The sequence below is a fragment of the Onychomys torridus genome, chromosome 9 (assembly GCF_903995425.1).
Source record: "Onychomys torridus chromosome 9, mOncTor1.1, whole genome shotgun sequence".
NCBI classification, from domain to species: domain Eukaryota; kingdom Metazoa; phylum Chordata; class Mammalia; order Rodentia; family Cricetidae; genus Onychomys; species Onychomys torridus.
In genome coordinates this window covers 88,610,074-88,633,402 of record NC_050451.1, presented here as the reverse complement: position 1 = coordinate 88,633,402, position 23,329 = coordinate 88,610,074, and positions in this window count along the sequence as shown.

The window sequence follows — 23,329 nt, the reverse complement described above, 5'->3', positions numbered from 1 at the left end:
AACTTTGCTTCACTGGCCGCTACAAACAGCAGCACCAAAGACTGTTGGGACAGGAATGTGTATTTTAAAGAATAAGACCTTCAACATGATGAAAAGCACTCACCCCTTTCCTACTTCTTTCATTTTGACTGCGTGGAGGGAGTTGCTAGCCTTTGTCTTGCTTACAACTTTCAGCCATTAGTCACACTGCTAGTGCAACAATTTAAACCTATTTGGAGTCGATTTCACTTATAGCTATATGCTAAGTTCTAGTACTAGATAGTGTGTCAGTTACCTTCCTTTTTCACTTGACAAAATACCTCACAACCCAACTTAAGAATGGAAATCTTTATCCTGGGTCACAGTTGGAGGGAGTAGTCATTCATAGCAGAGAAGATTCCCTTATTGTGTCAGCACATATATCACATTGTGTCCACAATCAGGAAACACATTCAAGCTGTATCTTCCCTCTTCTTTAAAAGTTTCTGGATACATTCTCACAAACTACCCAGTAGTATGTCTTCATGGTTCCTATCAAGTTAATAACCATGATTAGATAGATAAATGATACATAGATAGATAAATGATAGATGATAAACCAATAGATAGATGATTGTTAGGTAAATAAATAGATGATAGATAGATAGATAGATAGATAGATAGATAGATAGATAGATAGATAGAAGATAGGTAGGTAGATAGATCCTAGAGAAATGATATGTAGATAGGCAGATGAGAGAAGACAAATATTCTAATTACACAAACATTAAGACTTAAGTAGTCTTTTAAAGATCATAAATTTAATTTCCATGAAATTTTTCAATGCACAATCTTATTTTGTTGTGTTCAAAATGTACATTTTCACTGTAAATTTTAGATTATTGTAAATCATCTAAGTAGCAGAAGACTCTTAGTATTCTACTATAAAGAGAGACATTTGGGACACTATTTTTCACCCAGACATTGAGATTGCTTTTTATATTTTATCATGTCACAGCAGTTTCAAAAATTGATAGCAAGCACTTTATCGCCGTCATTGAAAAAGCAGCAGGATTCTCAGTTTGGTGCCAAATTGTAGCCATCCACTCATTTGCCATTTGGCAAAGGATTTCATCCATTCCATCCACTATCACTGTCCCCTAGCAACTATTACTGATCACCTTTCAATTTCCTAATCCCAGAAACCTAGGAAACATGGGTTACCATAGAAATTATGTCTCCACTCACATATAATTTAACTCTTCTATGCTATTTTTACCAGAAGATTTCAGATTTGATCACTTCTCAGCTATAATCATAATAGTTCCTGTAAGGAATTCACACTTGCAGGATCCTGCCCTGGATGAAGTTGCAATTTATCTGACCAAGTTTTGCAGAAATTTGCATTTCCCTAGAGTTGCTTCTCTGGCTGACACTTGAGCATCTGCAGACTTGCTCAAGTGCAGACACTTGTTGAATTTAACTGCAGTGAGAACTGGCAATCATTATTTTTGACTAGGGCTGGATTGATTCTGATACCTTTATCCTCAAGTAGCCTTTTAAGATACAAAGAGGTATAGAATTTGTTTTGTTACTCTTTAGAAATTGTTGAATTTTTAAATTTACATATCTCATCTTTGGAAACAATTTCTCCTTTTCCTTTTCTACTTAAAGATGCTAATGATTCTATCAATTTAGAAACCTGAAACAAAGTAGGTTAAATGACATCCTGGGATACATCTCCCAGTCATATGTCTTTATGGCATTAATACCTCATTTAAGGAAAGAAAAGTCAGTGACAACTTCTTAGAATTTAAAGAACAATCAATATCATTGGTAGAAATTTAGCTAACATTACTCATACTTTAACTTTTGCCAACAAAGTTCCTCCAATATAGCCTTGAGAAAAAGAGCTATTGTTTATAGTGAAACTGCTTGTTTGTAATTCCCAAAACACAGAGTTCATTTAAATTTATTTCCACTTGGCTTAAAATTCAAAAAGAAAGTAGTACTTTTTGAATAATGTTGGTATCTGGCTTTGCAAGCATTATTCTCGTGCTAAACTTATTTTTACAAAATTGTCCTCAAAATAAGTACAAATGGAGGTGTAGGGGCTGGGGAGATAGTCAATGAACCAATTGTCCTACACCAGGGTGCAGACCTAAGAACCAGAACCCACATTTGTTAGCTGTGAGTGGGGCAGCACTTACAGTCCACAGCTGGGAAGGCAGAGACAGGAGGCTCCCTAGAATTTACTGAGCAGTCAGCTAATTCTGATCTGCAAGCCCTAAGGTTGTGGGAGATCCTGTCTCAAAAGGCAAGCTAGAGGGCACCTTAAGAACATTGCCCATGCATATATGTGCTCATACACCCAAACAAGACATACAACTTCACACAAATGAACACACACACACACACACACACACACACACACACACACACACACACACACACACATTCAAATGCATAGGCATCTCAGTCTTTAGGAGGCAGGATGATTCCCCAAACTAAAAGTATAGATTACTTTCCTCAATGTTATCACAACACATCTGACATAAAAAGGAGGTTCCAAACAGCCCAAGGTTCCAAACAGCCAGCTCATGAACTAAGGACAGGTCCTGGTCCCACAGCCTGGATGCCTCCCAAACAGTTCAAGCTATTCAATTGTCTCACTTATCCAGAGGGCCTGATCCAGTTGGGGGCTCCACAGCCTTTGGTTCATAATTCATGTGTTTCCATTAGTTTGGCTATTTGTCCCTGTGCTTTTTCCAATCTTGGTCTCAACAATTCACACTCTTAGAATCCCTCCTCTTTCTCGACAATTGGACTCCTGGAGCTCCACCTGGGGCCTGGCTGAGGATCTCTGCATCCACTTCCATCAGTTATTGGATGAGAATTCCAAGACGACTGTTAGGGTGTTTGGCCATCTGATCACCAGACTAGGTCAGATCAGGCTTTGTCTCAACCATTGCCAGCAGTCTACAGAGGATGTGTCATTGTGGATTTCTGGGGACCTCTCCAGCACTCTGCCTATTCCTGTTCTCATGTGGTCTTCATTTATCATGGTCTGTTATTCCTCATTCTCCCTTTCTGTTCTTGATCCAGCTGGGATCTCCAGCTTCCCTAAGCTCTCTTTCCCTCAAACCTTGCCCTTCATTACTCCCACTGTTGTCCAGGTTGTTCATGTAGATCTCATCCATTTCTCTGTCATTGGGCGATCCCTGTGTCTGTCCTAGGGTCCTGTTTTCTAGGTAGCCTCCCTGGAGTTGTGTAGCAGTCTAGTCATCTTTGTTTTACATCTAGTATCCTACTATGAGTGAGTACATACCATGTTTGACTTTCTGAGTCAGGGGCTTACACAGGAACACTTTGCTCAGCCTGGAAGGAGGGGAATGGACCTGCCTGTACTGAATCCACCAGGTTGAATTGAATCCCCAAGGGAGTCTTGGCCCAGGAGGAGATGGGAATGGAGGGAGGGGCTGAGGGGAAGATGGGAGTGGGAGCAGGAGGGGGAGGATAGGGGAACCCCTGGCTGATGTGTAAAATTAAAACACAAAGATAATAAATAAAAAAGGAGAAAAAATTAAGAAAAGATAAAAAAAAATACTGTAATGCTCAAAAAAAAAAGCGGGGAGGAGAAAGGAGAATTTTGTGGCTTACAGTTTCAGAAAGAACAGTCCATCATGACTGTGATGAGAATATTTGAATAGCTCATGGGAACAGAAGCAGGGCTGGTCTAAGACCTTTAAACACCCACCTCAAGTGATCTGCCACAAGTAACAGTGTCTTTTGTCCTAAAGAACATGCATCTCTTCCAAAGAGCATTAATAGCTGGGAAACAAATATTCAAACACATGATCCTGTGTGAGACACTTCACATTTGTTTTAATTACCTTTCTACCATTGTGACAAAGGACCATGACAAAAATCAACTTATAAAACAAAAATTCTGTTGAGGCTCATGATTCCAAATGGTGAGTCCATGACCATTATAGCAGGAAGCATGACAACAGGTAAGCAGGCATGAACCTGGAGCAGTAGCTGAGAGTTTACATCTGATCCACAAGTATGAGGCAGAAAGAGAGAAAGAGATGATAAAAAGATGGCTTTTGAAATCTCAAAGCCTGACTCTGGTGATGCACCTCCTCAAACAAGATCATACTTCCTAATCCTTCTCAAACAGCTCCACCACCTGCAAAACAAGCATTCAAATACATGATGCTATGGGGGCCATTCTCATTAAAACCGCCACAGCATTGAAACCTCAACATCAAGGAAACAGAGCTTGAATGAAATTCCTCATGTCAGTCTAGCTGAAGAAGTAGGAATGAAGATACTGAAATTGACAGATGAGATTTGATGATGAACCAATCATCATAGACTCCTATTGCTGGGTCTATAGCAGCTAGCTATATACTTTGAATTCTAAATTTCTGTAACCAAATCTTCAGTGACTGAAATGAAGGATTTAAGACAAGAAAATTAAATAAACAACTCAGCCCTTGCATCTCCCAAATGCACTCACACAAATAGCTTTAGATACTGCTTGTTCAATGACTTGACAGCAATGACGTCTCCAGTGTGAATCAATAGACATTCTAAAAAATGAAGTCACAGTATCTTGAACCTCTGTGCATATATCATAAATTATGGTTTTAAGAAGCAAGAAGCCAAAGGCAGATGAACCTTACCAAATTCCTCTTTTTATTCATTTTGCTTTAGGTTTTTACTTTTGACATAACATCTGTCACACCCCAGTCTGCTGAAGCAATCCTCAAAGATTCCAATAATGGAGATAAAAGAGAAAAAATGACTACTGAGCTGTGTTTAAATAATGTGTGTGCTTTTTTAAAGTTTCATGGGCTTAAGAAAGGTGATATTTTCCTTTCTGAATAATGAGCTTTGCTTTTATAGCTTATGTAGAAAGGCTGTGTCCAGAAAAGTCTCTGTTCCTAGGAACCCAGCTCTATTGGTAGGTTAGGACTTCACTGATAACGTTTCTTCTTCAAAAGCAAGTTTTGGAGACCTATAAGGTTTAGCTAGAACTGAGCATTTAAAGCAGTAGATCATTGTTCTCATAAAGTGACTCCTTCTGCCAATTTATTGGTATCTTTTTTTTTTTTACTCAAGGCTTGCCTTTTTATGATCATAGCAGCATTTATGCTCATGTTTAGCCTGAAAGCAACTAACAATGGGTAAGCCATATGATATTCTTTTACATTGGAACACATTAATGGCTACAACTGTTCCTCTGTAGATTTTGAAGGTGGATGTCAAGAATCAGTTTGTCACTTTCATTCCAGATTTGTCAAAAATGTGCAGAACTCCAAAATGTTTGCCTTTAAGAATCATAGGTATGCAATACCTTGAAATATGAGACTCTTTTGTAAAAAAAAATGTAATATTTCCATATATTACAACTACACCTACATAGATATTTGAAACATTAACAGAGACAACAGCAAAGTTGCCTAAATCCTCATTAAGACGTAACACTCCCAGTAACTTAGAAGACACTAATGTATTTGATAGCACATCCACCTACCTCCTATCACTAAATACAAATCCTTTCCTACTGGGGTGAGCATGCTTATCTTATTTTCCTTTATAATTTTGGCATGTTATATATGTGCTCTTAGCACTTTATTCTTTGATCATACTTGCTCTTGAAATTTATATAAATGGAATTACATCATATGAATTTTTGAGTCATATATATTTCCTGCATGACTGTGTTTGTGACGTTCATCTGAGGTGTTGCTGACAGCAGTGTTTGTTTCTTTTATCATTGCATATGTTATTGAATGATAATATTTCCTACTTTACATATCTACTATAATCTATTAAGACCTATGCTTCTATGAATTTGCTTGAACACATCTTCTGGTATTCACGAAAAGGGTTTTTATAATTCATTAAAGTCTAATGATAGAACTGTTAAGTCTAAAAGTCTGTGTGTTTCCCATTCAGACATGATCAGGCTGTTTCCTGAAGAAGCCTGTCAACTTACAATCCCTCACACAGTATATTCAAGTTTTCAGTTAATGTATACACGTTCCAATGTTTGTAGCCTATAGATTAAATGATTGCTAATCTGGTGTCTGTTGTATGACATTTCCTTGTATATTTTCTATTTGTACCTGAGTCTCTTTTTACTTACTTATTGTTAATTTAATCTTTTTTTCTCTAATTCATCATTCAAAACTTTGGTTTAACTTTCTATTGAACTCTTTGTACTTCTCTTCTAGATATTAACATTTTTTCTATGTTAAGGGGTAGAACCATATTCTCTGAGTTTGTGGCTTACTTTATAATATCCTTCAGAGAAGAATATTGTTAAGGGTGGAGATTTATTTTCACTTTATGTGCATGAATGTTTTAACTAATGTATGAAAGTACATTGTATGCATGTTATACCTGAGAAGACCAGAAAAGGCAGTAGTTGCCCAGGAAATGAAGTTATAGACAGTTGTTAGATGCTGTGTGGGTACTGGCAACCCAATCTAGGTCTTATTGAAATTAAATGGTTTTACCCACTGGGTCTTTTCGTTAGTCCTTGAAGGTTCTCTTTTTAATATTTATTTTAATTTTATGTGTATGAATGGTCTGAAGCATGTATGTTTATGTACCACATGCATGCTTGGTGCTAACAGAGTCCTGAATAAATTGCTGAAACTCCCACAACTGGAATAACAAGTGGTTGTGAGTCATCATGTGTGTGCTGGAAACAAAACTCAGGTCCTTTGCAAGAGCAGCAAGTGCTATTAACTGTAAGTCATTTCTGCAGCCCCGGAGAATGTTTTCATATTTTACTTATTTAGAGGATTTTGTTTTTGTTTGAGACAAGGTAGTTCAAACTGGCCTGGAAGCCAGCTGACAAGCCTGGCCCCAGGCGTCTGGTGGTACTCCTCTCATCTTCCCCAAATCTGGGGTTACAGGGATTGCCACAGCATAGGATTTGTGTTTTCAATAACTAAATTTGTCACTGTACATTTTAATTTCCACAATTAGTTTTAAAATCTCCTCAGAATTGATCTTTGTGTATGGTAGAAGCTTAAAAAATATTTTTGAAGCACTGGCATTATATAATGTAATGACCATTTCTACTCACATTAGAAATCTGTCAAGGAACATATGTATACCAGTGTGCTCATGTAGGTACATGCATGTGTGTGTGCATGCCTCTGTGTGTGTGTGTGTGTGTGTGTGTGTGTGTGTGTGTGTGTGTGTGTGTCTATGTATGTATATCTACAAATCTCTTTCTAGGCTAACTTAATTCTAACCATCAATTTATCTAAGTGCCATTTTAACTAGAGAACATATAGCACAGGAAAAGGAATTGAAAACATACATACTTTCAAATTAATTTTGTGGCTGGTTATGACATAAATGTTGTAGCTATTTCTTTCACACCAGAAGCATCACACCACAGCCTGGGCAGAACTTCAAGGTAGATCAACAGGACCAGTTACATAACTTGTAACATCCAAGGGAGAGTGAAAATGTAGGAACTTCTACTTTAAACTATAATTTCAAGATCAGGACAGAAGAGCATTAAACCAAGACTGGAATGTTTTTGAGAATGGGAACCTGTGCAACCCAGTCCTGCTGGCAAGGTGTGGTAACATGGCTCTCTTTCATGTGACACCCAGAAAGTAAGCCAAGAGCCAACTGCACCTTCTTGCAGAAATAAATGAAAATCACGTTGAAGCAATTAAACATCTAGCCTGGAATTAGGCAGAATTGTCAACTTCCAGCTGAATTCAATGCTAGCAAATATATCTGTAGAGACAAATGTTCCCAGTAAGGGCCGTGCTCTATGGAACACTCTTTTGAGATTTGGTACTGTGATACCCCAGCACAAATATGCTCTTTGTAGATTCCGGCTGTGTTTTCTTTATGGCACTTTAAATGAATGTTGAAAGAAATTTATAGTCTCAAGTACTAGCTTCTGAGCCAGGAGTGCTTAAGTGAAAGACTACTTGAATAGGTGCCTGTGGATATATCTTCTTACAGCCTCTTATTCAATACATTTTTGTACTTCCAAAATAATAAACAAGTCCATGTTATTTTAAGTTTGACTCAATTGAGCATGGGACACTTTAAATAATTCCTCTGTTATTCAGCATTGTAAGGAACTGGAGTGTTGCATGCATCTGAAATTTAAAGAATATAAAAATTATAATTTAATATTCAAAAGCACAAGTTTTTAACTTTCCTTTTTCTGTGTTAAATAACAAAGCTGGCTTAGTCTTCTGAGTTAGTGCCTTACCTTACTAAACACAGCATGTCAAACATGAGTTTCCATCTCCTTGATTATTTGTGGTCATCATTCTGAACATTAAAAACTGGGACCTGTTTACCATGGATGCACTTAAACTGCCTTTTGATTACTTCTACCTTTCAACCGTTGTTACGGTGTCAGCTGGGACTTGAGTGTATTCTTGTGATTCAGGGATATCTTTGGTGCTAATTTGCTTTCATTAATGTACTGTGAACCAAGAATCACTTCATAATTTGTAAATATCCTGCATCAAATGAAAGTCAGAAGTTTAAAAAAAATCAATCTAGAATGAAATGTCAGAATTTTAGTGGTAGGCTTTGTTGGCTTTTAGATTGCTAGCAAATCTCTGTCTTTAGGTTTAGATTCCCTGTTTGGCACAGACTGTGCCTAAGAAAGAGCCCTAGTGAAACATATGGCATTGTAATCACTAGCGGAGACTTTGCGTTTGGCTTGTTCATTCTCAGCTTGCAGACCTTTTCTTCTGATGCTGTTGATTGTACTACCCTTCTGCTGAATTACTGTAATTCCAATGCCCAAATGAGCATCCAGTAGTTGAGGTTAATTTGTTCCTGCATATGTAAAATTATAATAACGACTGCTATTGTATCTACAAGGAACTCCTATACCTAGAAATAAGTTGATTTAGCCATATAACAAATACAAAAAAATAAGAAATCTTACTCGTCAGTATCTTCTAGGTCATAAAACTGAGTCCCAGAGATGTTTTAGAAAATCACACATGTTTATAATTCCAGGAAAAGCTAATGCGCTTGAGCATTTTCAATGGCATTGGATTGTGCCAATTGAAGATTCTCGGCAAACACTACTTTAATAAATAAATGTTATCTGCAGTCTGTTTTCAAAACACCAGATGTTTTACCAACATAAAGAGTGAGCAGGGATCATGAAGTTAGGAAAAAGAAGCCCTGAGAATATCTTTGGTTTTTGTTTAAATGTTTGCACTTTCTATTACAGAGATATTATCATGAATGAATCCAATAAATATTAAAAATTTAAAGGAGATTCTAATTCAGTGTCTCAGAATAATCTATAACATCATATAATAGTAAGAAAATGAGATAATCTAAGATATACACCTAAAATTCTTGTGAATATAACAAATAAATAATCTGCTATCATGGGCAGTTTTTATAACAGCATCACCTATTAAGCCAGAAATGTCAGTTTTCTGATACTACAAACTGCTGAAAGAGATGAAATGGTATGTTTCCCATTAAGATTCTGATATTTACAATGCTTAATTTATATTGAAACATTTCAAGAAGAAAAAAATCCACAAGTCCTTTGCTTGTCTGTGGATTGGGGGCTCCATGAAAAACTCACTGGCATACTTTCTGGTCTTGTCAAGAGGCAGTGGGTAAAACATTCAATACCACATGTTTCAGGTACAGCCGGTGAATGCTCTTCTCTGACTTTCACCCATTTCAAAGCCCTTTTTTTCCCCTAATTTTTGAGACAGGGTTTCTGGGTGTAGTTTTGGTGCCTGTCCTGGATCTCCCTCTGTAGACCAGGCTGACCTTGAACTCACAGAGATCTACCTGGCTCTGCCTCCCGAGTGCTGCAATCAAAGGCGTGCACCACCACTGCCTGGCTCAAAGCCTTTTAAAAGAAACGAGAACTCCAGTCTCAGAGCATAAAACAATACAGACTATTGTCATCGCTCTTGTATGCTGACCATATATTGATGGCAAAACCCTTCTGCTGAAGACACCACACACTTTGGTCAAAGGACGTGAAGACATCAATCTGGTCATTATCTGGAAGCGTCTTCTCTGCTGGCCAGCTTTCAAGCACTGGGAGATGTTAAGAAAAGCTATTGGGGTCTGAAAAAGTCTTTAATATACTTACCCAGCTGTGAACCCTAGGACCTATAATAGTGACTGGCCTGGCAGGATATGAGCATTGGTACAAGATTTGCACAATGTTAAGGGGGCAACCAACAGCTTTCTAACTGGATTTAAGGCCACTTAGAGAAGAGGGAACCCATACCTAGTAATGTAGACCTGACAAGAATCCCTAGCTAGTGAGGTCACAGGACCCACAGAAGAGTCTGCTATAACTATTTTGCTGAAAGGATACACAGTGTCAAGATGCCTTCTAAATATTTATCATCACACCCACAGATCAATACAATCTTTGTCCCTCATCAAAAAAGTTTCTTTATGCAACGGGTAACAGTTAATACAAAGACTCACACTGATCAAAAGGTAAAGACTAAATGAATGAAGAGTGCTCAGTCCTAATTGAGACATTGCTATCTCATACCTACCTACACAGCTCAGGAAGCATCACTGAAACAGGAACAGAAACATTATAAATGTTGCAGGTTAAGAAAGACTTTCTACAGAGTGTTTTATGTAAGTGACGTGGTTGTTGCGCTCATGAAATCACAGCATCTGTGGTTGTCTCCATAAAAACCTGCAAAAGACAGATCTAGTCAATATTCTAGGATGTGGATGAGAGTCATTTATAAGCTCCCTGTTGTAGAATATTATGTTAATCTCTGTTACTTTTGCTTATGTTGCATTTGTTTAGCTCTGTAAAGCTGTGTTACAGTGCCTGTGTAAAACAACTAATGTTCTAAGAAAGAGATGAATAACTAATAGTGATGCAGGAGAAAGCATAGGTAGGGCTGGCAGGCAGAGAAAATGTATAGAAAGAGAAATCTGGGGGAAGGAAGAAGGAGGAGGACACTAGGGGCCAGCCACCCAGCTACACAGCCCCCTATGGAGTAAGACTGAAAGTAAGAATTGCTGAAGTAAGAGAAAGCCCAGAGACAAAAGGTAGATGGGATCATTTAAAGTTAAGAAAAGCTGGCAAGAAACAAGCCAAGCTAAGCCTGGACATATATAATTAAGAATAAGCCTCTGCATGTGATTTATTTGGGAGTTGGGTGGCAGGCCCCCTAAAAGGGCAAAACAAGCAACAACAGCTCCCACCCCTAGAGGAGGAGTGATTGGTGGTTTATGTTTGCTGAGGAGGCTGGATTTCATTTACCCTTTGCTATAAGGGAACGCCCTAAGCCCGTGTATATGCAGTCACCACTAATTCGACTCAGTGGTTGTAACAACTTTTTTAAAAAGACATAAAGTTGGTAGAGAGACTCTAGATATGTTGTATGCATGTATGAAATTTTGAAACAATAAAAAACTGAAATTTAACTAAAGGAAACTGAGGTCTGTGTGTTTGTGTGTGTGCACATGAGCAGATGTGAGCAGGTATGCATATGTGAATGTGTGTCCATTAAAAAAAAAATCATAGTCCAAGTCAAGTATTTAGTGCAATTGAAGGTCACCTTCCTTGCTTGTTGTGTTAAGGCTATCTGAATAAAAGAAATGACATGTTAACAAGATGCTACTTGTCTATTGCCACCTAACAAATTACTACAAAGCAACAGCTTGAAACAGCAAATCATTATTTCCCAGTGACTATGAGCAAGGAATCCAGAAGTTTCTTCATTGGACATTTCAGGGTTACTTGTTTCATTCAAAGCATGTATTAGGGCTGCAGTCATTTCACAGGCAATGTGGGGGAGATCCACTTCAGAATTTATTTGCAGTACTGACAGCAGGCTCTTTGGGTTTTGTTGTTGTTGTTTGTTTTTCTGTCATGTGAGTTTCTCCAGTAGTAATTCATCACACATTGGGTAGCCAGCTGTTTACATTATTACGAATAAAGGCACTTTATAAAATAGAGTAAGCAATATACTATGGAAATCAACTTTTCTGTTCTTCCTCTTTTATTAACTATGAACTTTCACTACTTTTTTTCTAAATAATCAACAGACCTCTTTCAGTTCTCAAATGTATTGTTAGTTGTCATTCATTTTTGTCTGTTTTTGGAGACATTCTTCCTACCATGTAAAGTCATTTGGTTCTATTATGTAAAGTCATTTCTTGCTAACAACATGATTATAAGAATAATGTGTAATTTTTTGTAGATATATTTGTAATCTAAGAAATAAAGCTTGTCTGAGAATTAGAAGACACAACCAGCCACAGTTAGTCACAAAGGCCAGGCACTGGTGGCACACAGCTTTAATCCTAGCACTTGGGATGCAGAGGTAGAGAACTGTCTGGATTTCTGTGAATTCAAGGCCACATTGGGCTACATGAGATTAATCCAGCATGTGGGATCACACACCATTAATCTCACACTAGGAAGGTTGAGATAGAAAGTGATATGGCTGGGCAGAGAAAGGAATATAAGGCAGGAGGAGACAGGAATTTGCTGTCTTGCCCAGGCTCTGTCAGACTGAGGAGTTGGTGAGTTGAGAGGTGGTAGCTGTGGCTTGCTCTGTTTCTCTGATCCTTTAGCTTTCACTCTGATATCTGGCTCTGGGCTTTTATTGTAAGATCATTTAGGATTCATGCAATAAATAATAACTCAGTTTTTTGTAATCTAAATGTCTAATTGTAATTGTGAGGACATGGAGAAGTTGATAAATAGTGCATCAAACTTGATGAAGATCTTTGTAAATGGATAATTTTTTTGTTCCAACAGCCTAGTCCCAAATAACCACTCTGTTGCTTATATTAATTGATATTAATTGTAAATGCTTGCCCAATAGCTCATGCTTGTTACTAACTAGCTCTTACCTTTTAAATTAACCATATTCCTTGTAAATGCTATGAAACATGGCAGTACCTTTTATTATCATGACATATTTATTTCCTGCTCCCTGTGCATCTGGCTGGCAACTCCCATCTCCACCCTTCTCCTTCCCATCATTCTTAGTTTGGTCATTCTGCCTATACTTCCTGACTGAATACTGGCCAATCAGCATTTTATTAAACCAATTCAAGTGACCAATCTTTACAATGTACAAGAGGATTTTCCCACAGCATTTCCTCCTTTTTGTCTAACTAAGAAGGAAGCTTTCAATTTTAACATAGTAAGATTGTATACAACAAAGAACAGTTATCAAGTAAGAATTACTGTTACAATATTCAGCCTATTTGTATTTAACAAAATCAGAGGAAATCTTTAATGATCCATCCTATCTTGGTGAGTCCAAAGTTTTATATCTAAGTTACCTTATGGTGGAGGCACATTTACCACTAGTTCTGGGAACCATGTTTACCATCCAACTCTGGGATGTTTCTGAGTCCATGTCACCACTGAGTAGTGTGCCACCCACTGCTCATGAACTACATTTAAGTGTTTGGTAGCAGGGACTCTTACAAGAGCCACCTGGTTTTGCCACTGGCACTGAGCCAGGAAGCAGTCTATTAAAGGAGTCTCACCTTTGCTTGCTGCTGGCAAACACAGCCCACCCAAGAAAATGCAGCTACCAGGAAGCCTTGCTTGACTCTGTTCTTGTGTATCTAGAATCCTTTTTTAAGCTTTTGTCAGATTTTATGCAGAAATTCTGGCCCCACATTGGAATACCATACATAAATGGACATGTTTTGACCCAACCACCTGGTTCTACTTAATCATTCTGAGGCATATATTAATTGTAAGTGCTCTGCCAATAGCTCAGGCTTATTATTTACTAGCTCTTACATTTTAAGTTAACCCATATACCTTGTTTACATTCTGCCACATGGAGGTACCATTATTAGCATAGCACGTTCATCTATTGTTCCCTCTGTGTCTGGCTGGTCACTCCTGACTACACCCTTCTCCATTCTCATCATTCTTAGTTTGGTCATCCCACCTGTACTTCCTGCCTGGCTACTGGCAAATTAGCATTTTATTAAACCAATTTGAGTGACAAATTTTTACAATGTACAAGATTCCACAGCAGGTCTGTGTCTAACTCTTTACACTGCTGTTAAATAAGTACTCAGGCCCAGGAAGATCCACAAAGGACCAGAACTTCAGAACAAGGATATCTAATCATAAAAAGGGGAGCATACCATATGCCAGAGGCAAATGAGAAAAATATTGCTCAAGTGGAGCACAGGAACACAAAACTGGAGAGTAGGTGTTGGGGTGGAGAAGAGCATATGGGGAGGTTAAAAGTGTAGACTGAGCAAACTAAGAATTTTGGCATTTACCTTGAAGCAGATGCAGTTTGTTGTCATAGGAGGGTGATATAATCATATTTTTAATCTTCGTAAGAAGAGCAAAATGCAGTGAAGATTTCTGTAGAGAGCTGAAATGGGTGGAGGGTAGAACATTCTAAGAATGTCCTCATGTTATTTCAGGAGTGTGTGTGGACTCCAGCTTCAAAAGCTGCAGATCCTTGCCTATTACTTGAAGGAAGTCAGAAAAAGAGTGTGACATCATGTCTCCTCAGAAGATTTTCCTGATTACTCATAACTTTGGGGAGTGGTTCTCTATTTTGTGTCACAGTGTGATTGCAATGTGGTCAGAATTCCACATTCAGCTTTTAGGTGTCTTGAATCAGTGTTGATTGAATCACAGGTTTAGAACCTACCAAATCCATATAGGCATCCCATAAGGATATGTTGAACACACAAATAAATAAAAGCTACTGTATTAGTCTTGTGAAGCAGATAGATATACTCTTCTAGCTGAATATATATTTCCAGAAATAGGAAATTGACTTGTTGACTTCTCTAGCATATACCAGGGGCCCTCAGGAGTGGTCACTAGACCACCAGTATCAATATTGAACTAATAAGAAATGCAAATTAATGAGATTTATTACAAACTTCCTGAGTCAGAAACATCAATTTCAGATGAAGCAATTGGTGTTTTAACAAGCTTCACAATTCATCCTGATCTAAGTAAAAGCTGACACTGTCTTTCAAGGTAATTCACACTTTGTCTAAGAGCCTGTGTGCTTTAGGTCCTTGTATACAACCTTTAATCCTTCTTGTCTTGGGGTTCTATAGCCCAAATCTATAAGCAAGTGTTGTAAGTGGAACAGCTGTACAACAAAGTACTATAGACTGGAGAGTCAATAATCAAAAGAAATTTACATTTTGCAGTTCCTGGAGCTGAGCATCCAAAATCAGGAAACAGGATGACAGCATGCATAGGCCTTGATCGGAGCTCTTCCTCAGAGTTACAGAGTGACAAATTCTTGTATCACCTTTACACTTTAAAAAAGATTCTAAAAGCTTTCTAGAGCCCTTCCATGAGGGTTTAATGGTCTTTCAAAGCTCCTACTTGATAGTAATTTCACATTGGGGATTAAAATTTTGAAATGTGAGTTTTAATGGAACACAAGCACTCAGTCTGCAACATCGGGTTGCACAGTGTGAGAATAATAGGAAATGAGGTCTCCTGTTATTGTTGTTCTGGGTAGGCATTTTAATAATCAATATTTATCTAGTTATGAAAGATCTACATGTTGATTAACTTTATTTTATGAATAGGGACATATTTAATGGAACCAATTCAATGACTCTTCTGAGAAGTGCAATTGACCCACACTACTTCTTGAGGGGCATGCCAGTCTGATTTTCATTGAGTAGTAGATGTAGAAAATCAGCCCAGATCACTCCATTATCATTCTGTGGGTTTCTTCTGGTTCAGTTCTCTAATAAATAGTGATGTGGCCACTGCTGTGTTAGAGTCAGCACTGTTTCATCAAAATGTATCCTTGATTGATTTGATTTCCATTTCTTCTGATAACTGCCAGAATTCTTGCTCAAATCCAGCATTTGGTCCCTCTCTGTCAGCTAAGCCAGCAGGGTGTTTCACTTTGGATCTGAGTTATAGTCTTTAATGAAAATATTGCCATGATGGTTATAATTTTTATTAACTCAAGTAAAAATGATAATGCTAGAAACATGTTATTCTCATCAAAGCAAAAAAAATGATGGTTTTTAGAAGTCACTCTAGGAAATCTTAAACACATACATATCAAAATTCTTTTGCTCCATTCTTTGGTTCCTTAGTGTTTTAATCATTTCTTGATCTGTGTCCCACCTCACAGTGAATACATATTATACAGCTCAAGCATACTGATTTTCACTTCATGAATCTATAAACCCTATAATTCTTACCCCAAACCTGGCAGTTTAACCTGTCTTGGAGGAATGATTTAATAACAGAGACTTGTAATGAGAGCTCTTATCACTAAAATGTCACTGTATTTACAAAATATACTGCAGGGCACTTACTTATATACTACGAAGTGTTATCATAAATCATTTGGCCTAGGCTGCACTTTTAAAAGTACACGAATAAAATAGAAATACTTCAGTATTCCTAACTTTGACTCATTCTTTATGATCTAAGTAATTTGTGTGATCTCATTTACTATAACTTCAAGTCCTTTGCATGTTTGATAGTCTGTTAATTTTAATTATTAGCTAATAATTCTATAAAATAATAGTAACTAGAGACTTGATCAGATAAATCAAAGTATTCATTTAATAAATAATATTAACAGCAATAATCTTACATCTCTAAAATAGACAGAATCTAAGGTCTCAAAATGCTTTTAACTGTGTAGTATTTCTTGTTACAATGGGTAGTGTTTTGTCAATTTTACTGGAGTAATGGGTGTCAGATATTGATGAAACACACCTGTATATCTGTAGGGATATTTCCCAAGAAGATTTATATGTAACACAGTGACTAGGACGGACAGACCCACCCTCAGTGCAGCCAATTCCTTCTAGCTAATGGCTCAGATGAAAATATCCAAAGACTTAAACATTAAAGGAAACTTACCAAATGAGTGTTATGATGTCACTTTTATAGAACAGGATACTAAGGCATAAAGAGGGAAACTGTTCTTCCTAAGGTAAGCCAGCCCATAGTTGACAGAGGATTTGAACTCTCTTCTCTCATTATGAAGTTTGTGGATGTTCCACTCTGCTTCACAGACTCTCATTCATACCTTGGGGACAGACATTGAGATTTTTCTTTCCTTTTTCCCTTTAAATGAATGGGAGAAGATTACCTAGCCATTTGATTTTAAAGCAAAAAGATATCCTTACAGTTTCTTTGCTGGGTAGAGCTAGGGAACTTTGAAATGCACATTCTTAGAAGAACTGAGTATTACTAAAAGGGAGCAGAATTTTCACTATGGACTTGAGTTCTCCCCAAATTCATATATTGAGTTAACCTTCAATATCACTGTTATTGGAGTGTATAATATTATACAGCTTTGTAACAAGCTGAATAATAAGGTGCATAATAAGGTGTATAATGAGATAAGAATAAATCAGTCAGAGAGGTGGAGCCCTGATTAGGTTTGTGTCCTTATAATCAGAAATGAAATGGTTCCTTAGCTGTCTCCCTGTCATAAGGATGGAGGGAGAACAAGATGAACATGATGGAAATGTCTTCATAAAGGCACTAGACTGCGGGCCCCTCTGCTTGGACTTTCATACCTCTAGAAAGTGTAAGAGATGCCTTCCTTCTACTTCAGGAATTCACTCTTTCAGATTGTTACAGCAACCCAAACTGGCCACCTACCTCCCTTGGCTTTGATACTTGGGAAACAGCAGCAGCTGACCATGTCATTTACTGTACCCAAGAAGTACAAAGATGAAAAGAAGTGTTTAGGGGGGAGCCTGTGAGAGCTTTAGGGGGTGGGGCCTTGCGGGAGGAAGTCAGTTGCTATGGAGTTGGTCTAAGTAAATAACCTGATCACGCTTCTGGTCCTAATTTATCTCAGATGGCCTGTGTGGTACTTTACACATGATGCCTCATGGCTGTCAAACTCTTACTGGATCAGAACTTTACTTAGCCTGTGTGTAATTTATTGATGGACTCAAGTTCAGGACTTTGTAGGTTTCAGAGAGAATAGAACAGTTAAGCAGTCCAATGATGAAGGGAGGAGTCTGACTTGCATTTTAATGAGTTTCACTCCTAGAACTCCAGAGAGGCTTCCCCATGGAATCAGTGGTTCATTTAAGACAGATTTACAGTGTTAGCTTTCTTTCTCCTAGATTTTAAAGTTAAGGTGATTCAAAAATGGAAAAAAAATATGTATAACTCCCTAATCCTTATCTAAAAGTAGACATTATCAAACATGAGAAGGGCAAAATTTGAAAAAAAAATGATGACTTAATCTCATTTATGACCATATGTAAAAAATAATAACATCAGCAAAAAAATACATTAAGCCATTTACCCCATGAATACATGAAAGAAATAGCTTAATTGTAATCTACTAATGTGATTCATATTAGGGATATTAAGTGGATAAAAATGATAAATAAACATGAACATGCAGCTCAGATTCAGGATGCAAATTGCTGTCGATCTATTTTTAAAAATCCCTAGTCTCACAGAGGAATATCTTCTAAGGCATGTGCAGTGGTGAGAGACTAGACAGCCACTCTACAAAGTCAGCTAAGATGAGCAGGCTTACGTTTAATCTGTTCTCCAACATTTCAGTGGAGAACATGGACAACACAGTATGACAAGACAGAAGAAAGAGACTAGAGAGTCACTCTATAAAGTCAGCTAAGATGAACAGGCTTACGTTCAATCTGTTCTCCAACATTTGAATGGAGAAAATGACAACACAGTATAACAAGACAGAAGAAAGAGTAGGTGTGGGAGAGAATAATGCAGAGATGAGAACTTCAAAGAGCTGGGTTGGAGCTTAGTGGTAGAACACTTACCCAACATCAGGCTGTAGAGGGCAAAGGATAAAATAAAATGTGTCGGGCGTTGGTGGCACACGCCTGTAATCCCAACACTTGGTAAGCAAAGGCAGGCAGATCTCTGTGAGTTTGAGGCCAGCCTGGGCTACCAAGTGAGCTCCAGGAAAGGCACAAAGCTACATAGAGAAACCCTGTCTCGAAAAACAAAACAAAACAAAAAAACACAAACAAACAAACAAAAAAAGATAAAATGTATGTTTGTTTAAGATAACACTATCCCTCTAAATAACATTAATGAAAGGAAATCTTTGAATTGGTAATGACAGTATTGCTAAAGTTTGCTGGATGGCGTCTCCAAATAGAAATTTTACGCCCAGCATGCTCTTACATTAAAAAGAACCAATTAGAGATTTTTAACAACTTCATTTTCTATAGAGCTAATAAGAAATTCAGAGTACTCAGAAACAAATCTAGAATTCACAAGCAAACTTATATAGAAAAAGTGCTCATACTCATGAAACAAATAAGGAACATGTATACATTTAATCATCAACATAAGTACACACACACACACACACACACACACACACACAACAGTCATGTGAAAACAGGAAAGCTCAATATTGAAAAGAAACCAGTTGTCTTTGATTTAAACTAAAAAGCATAGTGTAGTATATTTCCAATAAGTGCAATTTATTCCAACATGATTTTTATTTTTACAAAATTTAACCAACTTATTTAAAAATCCACACAGAAAAAGGATAAGGGTCTAAAAAGGATTACAAGAACAAAGTAATATGGCTGGAGTGGTTCATACTCTGACAGAGGTGCAATCAAATACAAAGACAGAATGAAATATTTTAGAACGTGGGGAGAGACATACGCACAAAGGAAACGTTAAGTGAAGAATGTGCCCTTATAATTCATCCTTGTTGAGGTTTCAATGAGAAATAGTCTTCATAATCTCCAGCATTTGAGCCACCAGTTGTTGGCACTGTTTGGTGAAACGATCAGGAGATGTGGCCTTGCTGGAGGAAGTGTGTCACTAGAGGTGGGCTCTGAGAGGGTTCCAGTGTGAGGATTCAAGCTAATTCCAGTTCTCTCTTTGTGTCTTACACTTGGAGTTTGAAGATATGAGCTCTAGCTTCCTGCTGCAGCTGCCATACCTCTGATCTACCATCATGGGCAAGATCTCCCCTTGGAACCGTAAGCAAAAATAAACTTCTTCCTTAGCTGCCTTAGTGTTTTATCACAAGAGCAACAAGTAACTAATACAATGCTATTTAATAAGAGATGTCTAGATAATTGCCTATTCACATGGAAGATAATTTTATATAAACATTACAAACAAATTTAATTCCATGTACATAAAATATGCAGGAGAAATAGTTTCAATTTGGAAAATGATATGGAGTATGGAAATATTTCTTAAACTGGCCAAAGCCCAAAAATATAAATTTTGATAGACAAGATTAAGAATAATGTATTTCAAAAGGTGCCATGATGATAGCAAGACTACTAACTATGGAAAAATATTAACAACTGCTGTAAATTGATACAATATTGATTTTCAATATTGATTTATATAAAATTCTTAACACCAACTATAAAAAGTTAAACTGTCTGATATTATGACAAATAGAGATGGAGTGAAGATTCTTTGGGCAAGAATTAAAGTGGCTAATGTCAGTGTGGAAAGATGCCCACCAACAGGGGATCCAAATGAGGATAATCATGAATTTTCATTTCATACTCATCCAAATGTCAAAAAATGAACAAATCTGTTAGTGTAAATCACTGGCAAGGATGAAACAGGAGTTCTCATGAGTAGATATGTACAATGGCAAACCACTGGATGGGTCAGAAGCTGAGCCAAAAAACAAAACAAAACAAAATGACAAACAAACAAACAAAAAAAAGATGAAATTCCCAAAAGTAGGAACTGCAGTGAGTTTAATAGATTCTTTAATGATTATTCACAAATCAGGGCAAAAAGTTAATGGAAATGGAAAGAAGCATTGAAATGCCATAGGACCAGTAGGACCAGAAAACTGTGCCAACCCTTAGGTCTACATGATCAAATAGAAAGAGCTCTCTCTGGCTACTCCACTGAGACTATGACCCTTACAGAGTAATCCACAAATGACTGATTAGGTGCAGTTTACCAAGTATCGGTCCTACTTCAGTCAGCTTCCCATTGTTTCACCATTTGCTAACTTCATGTATCTTCTGTGGTCCTGAGAGGAGTTTTCTGAAGCTCTGTGCTGAGAAGACAGCTTCTTCAAGGTCCTGGACTTTGGACAAGCACACTATTCCCATCACTTTTTTTTTTTTTTTTTTTTTTTTTTTTTTTGCAGGTCCATTGCCATGTCTTGGATTTTAAATCTCAGATCTTAGTACTTAGTCCTAGGACAGAAACTGATATTCCCCTAAGCTACCCTGTGTCAGTTCACAGGCTCACAGGCTTTGAGTTACCTGTTTGCTCAGACATACAAACTTCATCATTATTCCTTATAAGCCTAGGTAGACAGAATGAACAATGATCTATGTATGTGTCTGAGATGGAGCAGTTCACACTGTCCTATTCCATTTCCATTCTGACAAGGTACCTGGAGGACTTTTATTTACCAGTGGCTTCCCTGGCTCCTTTCATTCCTGATATCTGTCAAGTGAATCTGGATGTTTTCACTGCCCCATAGCCACTATAGTTCCTTGTCATAAATGGGACTATGACTTAGATGGGACTAAACTCAGCAGCAGCTAATACAACTTCAAAGAATCCTATTGTGTCTGTCTTTGGGGGTGGCAGCTTTTTCTACTGTAGTTAGTTGTTGTTAGTTGTTTTTACTTGTTTTGGGGGGCATCACCCAGCTCCCATTGAAATCACACAGGAGACTTATTCTTAATTATAAATGTCTGGCCTGAGCTTGGCTTATTGCTAGCCAGCTTTACTTAACTTTAAATTATCCCTTCTACCTTTTGCCTTTGGGCTTTTACCTTTCTCTATTTCTGTATACCTTTCATTATTTCTTCCTTTGTGGCTTGCTGTGTAACTGGGTGGCTGACCCCTGGAGTCTTCCTCCTTCTTTGGCTACTTCTTCTATCTATTCTCTTTACTTGCCAGCCCCACCTATCCTTTATCCTGCTTCACTATTGGCTGTTCTGTTCTTTATTAGACCATCAGGTGTTTTAGACAGGCACAGTAACACAGCCTCACAGAGTTAAACAAATGCAACATAAACAAAAGTAACACACCTTAAGATAATATTCTACAGTAGTTACTGACAGTCCTGCACTTTACATATGAAATAGCTTTTTTTTTTTTTTTTTCTGTTCTAATATCACTTAGAAGCCTGAAACACCAGTGTGTTCCAAGATGGTCTGCAAGGTTGCCATGCATGCTTTAAACACTCCTAGGATTAAGAGTCTTTGGCTAAATTTAAAAAATGATCTCATATTATCAAATGTCTTTATAAGAAAACAAAGATAGTTCTATTACATCTCAATTATTGATCTATTGTTTTTGCATTCATCCCAAGTATTTTTATTCCCACTACTTTGTACTAGGAACCCAATAGGATAGACACAGGCTCCACTTCAGAAGTCAATGTTTGATGGTGGGAAAACAGTAATTGGAATATTGAAATAGCAACCCCAAATCTCAGAAGCACCAAAGGGGACCATTGTAGCAATTCTAAATTTTCTGCAGATCTCCCTGGAAGGTTATAAATATTCTTGGAAAGCCATGTGAATTTTATCACAGTAGCTCAGGGGCAATGTTTGCTTCTTTCTCAGCTGAGATATTTCTGTAAACAATAGGTCCTCCTGAGAAAGCCAGATTCCCAATGTGGTTGATAACAGTTTGCAGTGTTTGTCAATTTGGCAAGTTTGGCAATGTTCTACTTTTCTCTCTGACAGGAATTATTTCTTCCTTCCAAAAAAACAAAATTCTTTCAAAGCTATATGTACAATGAACTCTGGGATTCACCTACAGAAGCTCATCGTTTCTGGAATTCTGGACCCTTTAATGTATCTCCAGATACTGTACACACAAGTGTCTGTAGTTGAAGTGTGCCTGATTAAAAACAACAATTGAGGATTAAAATGGGTGTAGATTGGGTTTCCCCTTTGAACACTTTACCTATACCTAACACTTTGGGGATTTGGGGGTTCGATGTTGTATTATTAGTTTCTCATTTCCTTCTGCAAGATGTACAATTCACACTTAATTCAAAAGCACAGGAAGGAAATTATTAACAGTGATATTTAAAACCAAGACTCTAATTTACACACTTTCCCTAGCTGGGCTCTTTAATAGAACAGATCTTTTCCGCAGGAATGAGAAGGAAACATCAATCCAACTTGTTCCTTTTTATGGCCGATCCCATTATCTGTTCTCCCATAATTTGTGTGCACTTTTTGTGCCTTCGATCCCTCAGCTCTAAAGTCCTCATTCATACCTCGGTTGGAACAGACAAATCAAGAGGCTTTGACACGCAGGTGCAATTACCTATGATGCATTTGCCTCCATGCAAATGTCAAGATGTAGCAGCAGAAAGGTTACCTCCCCACTCTG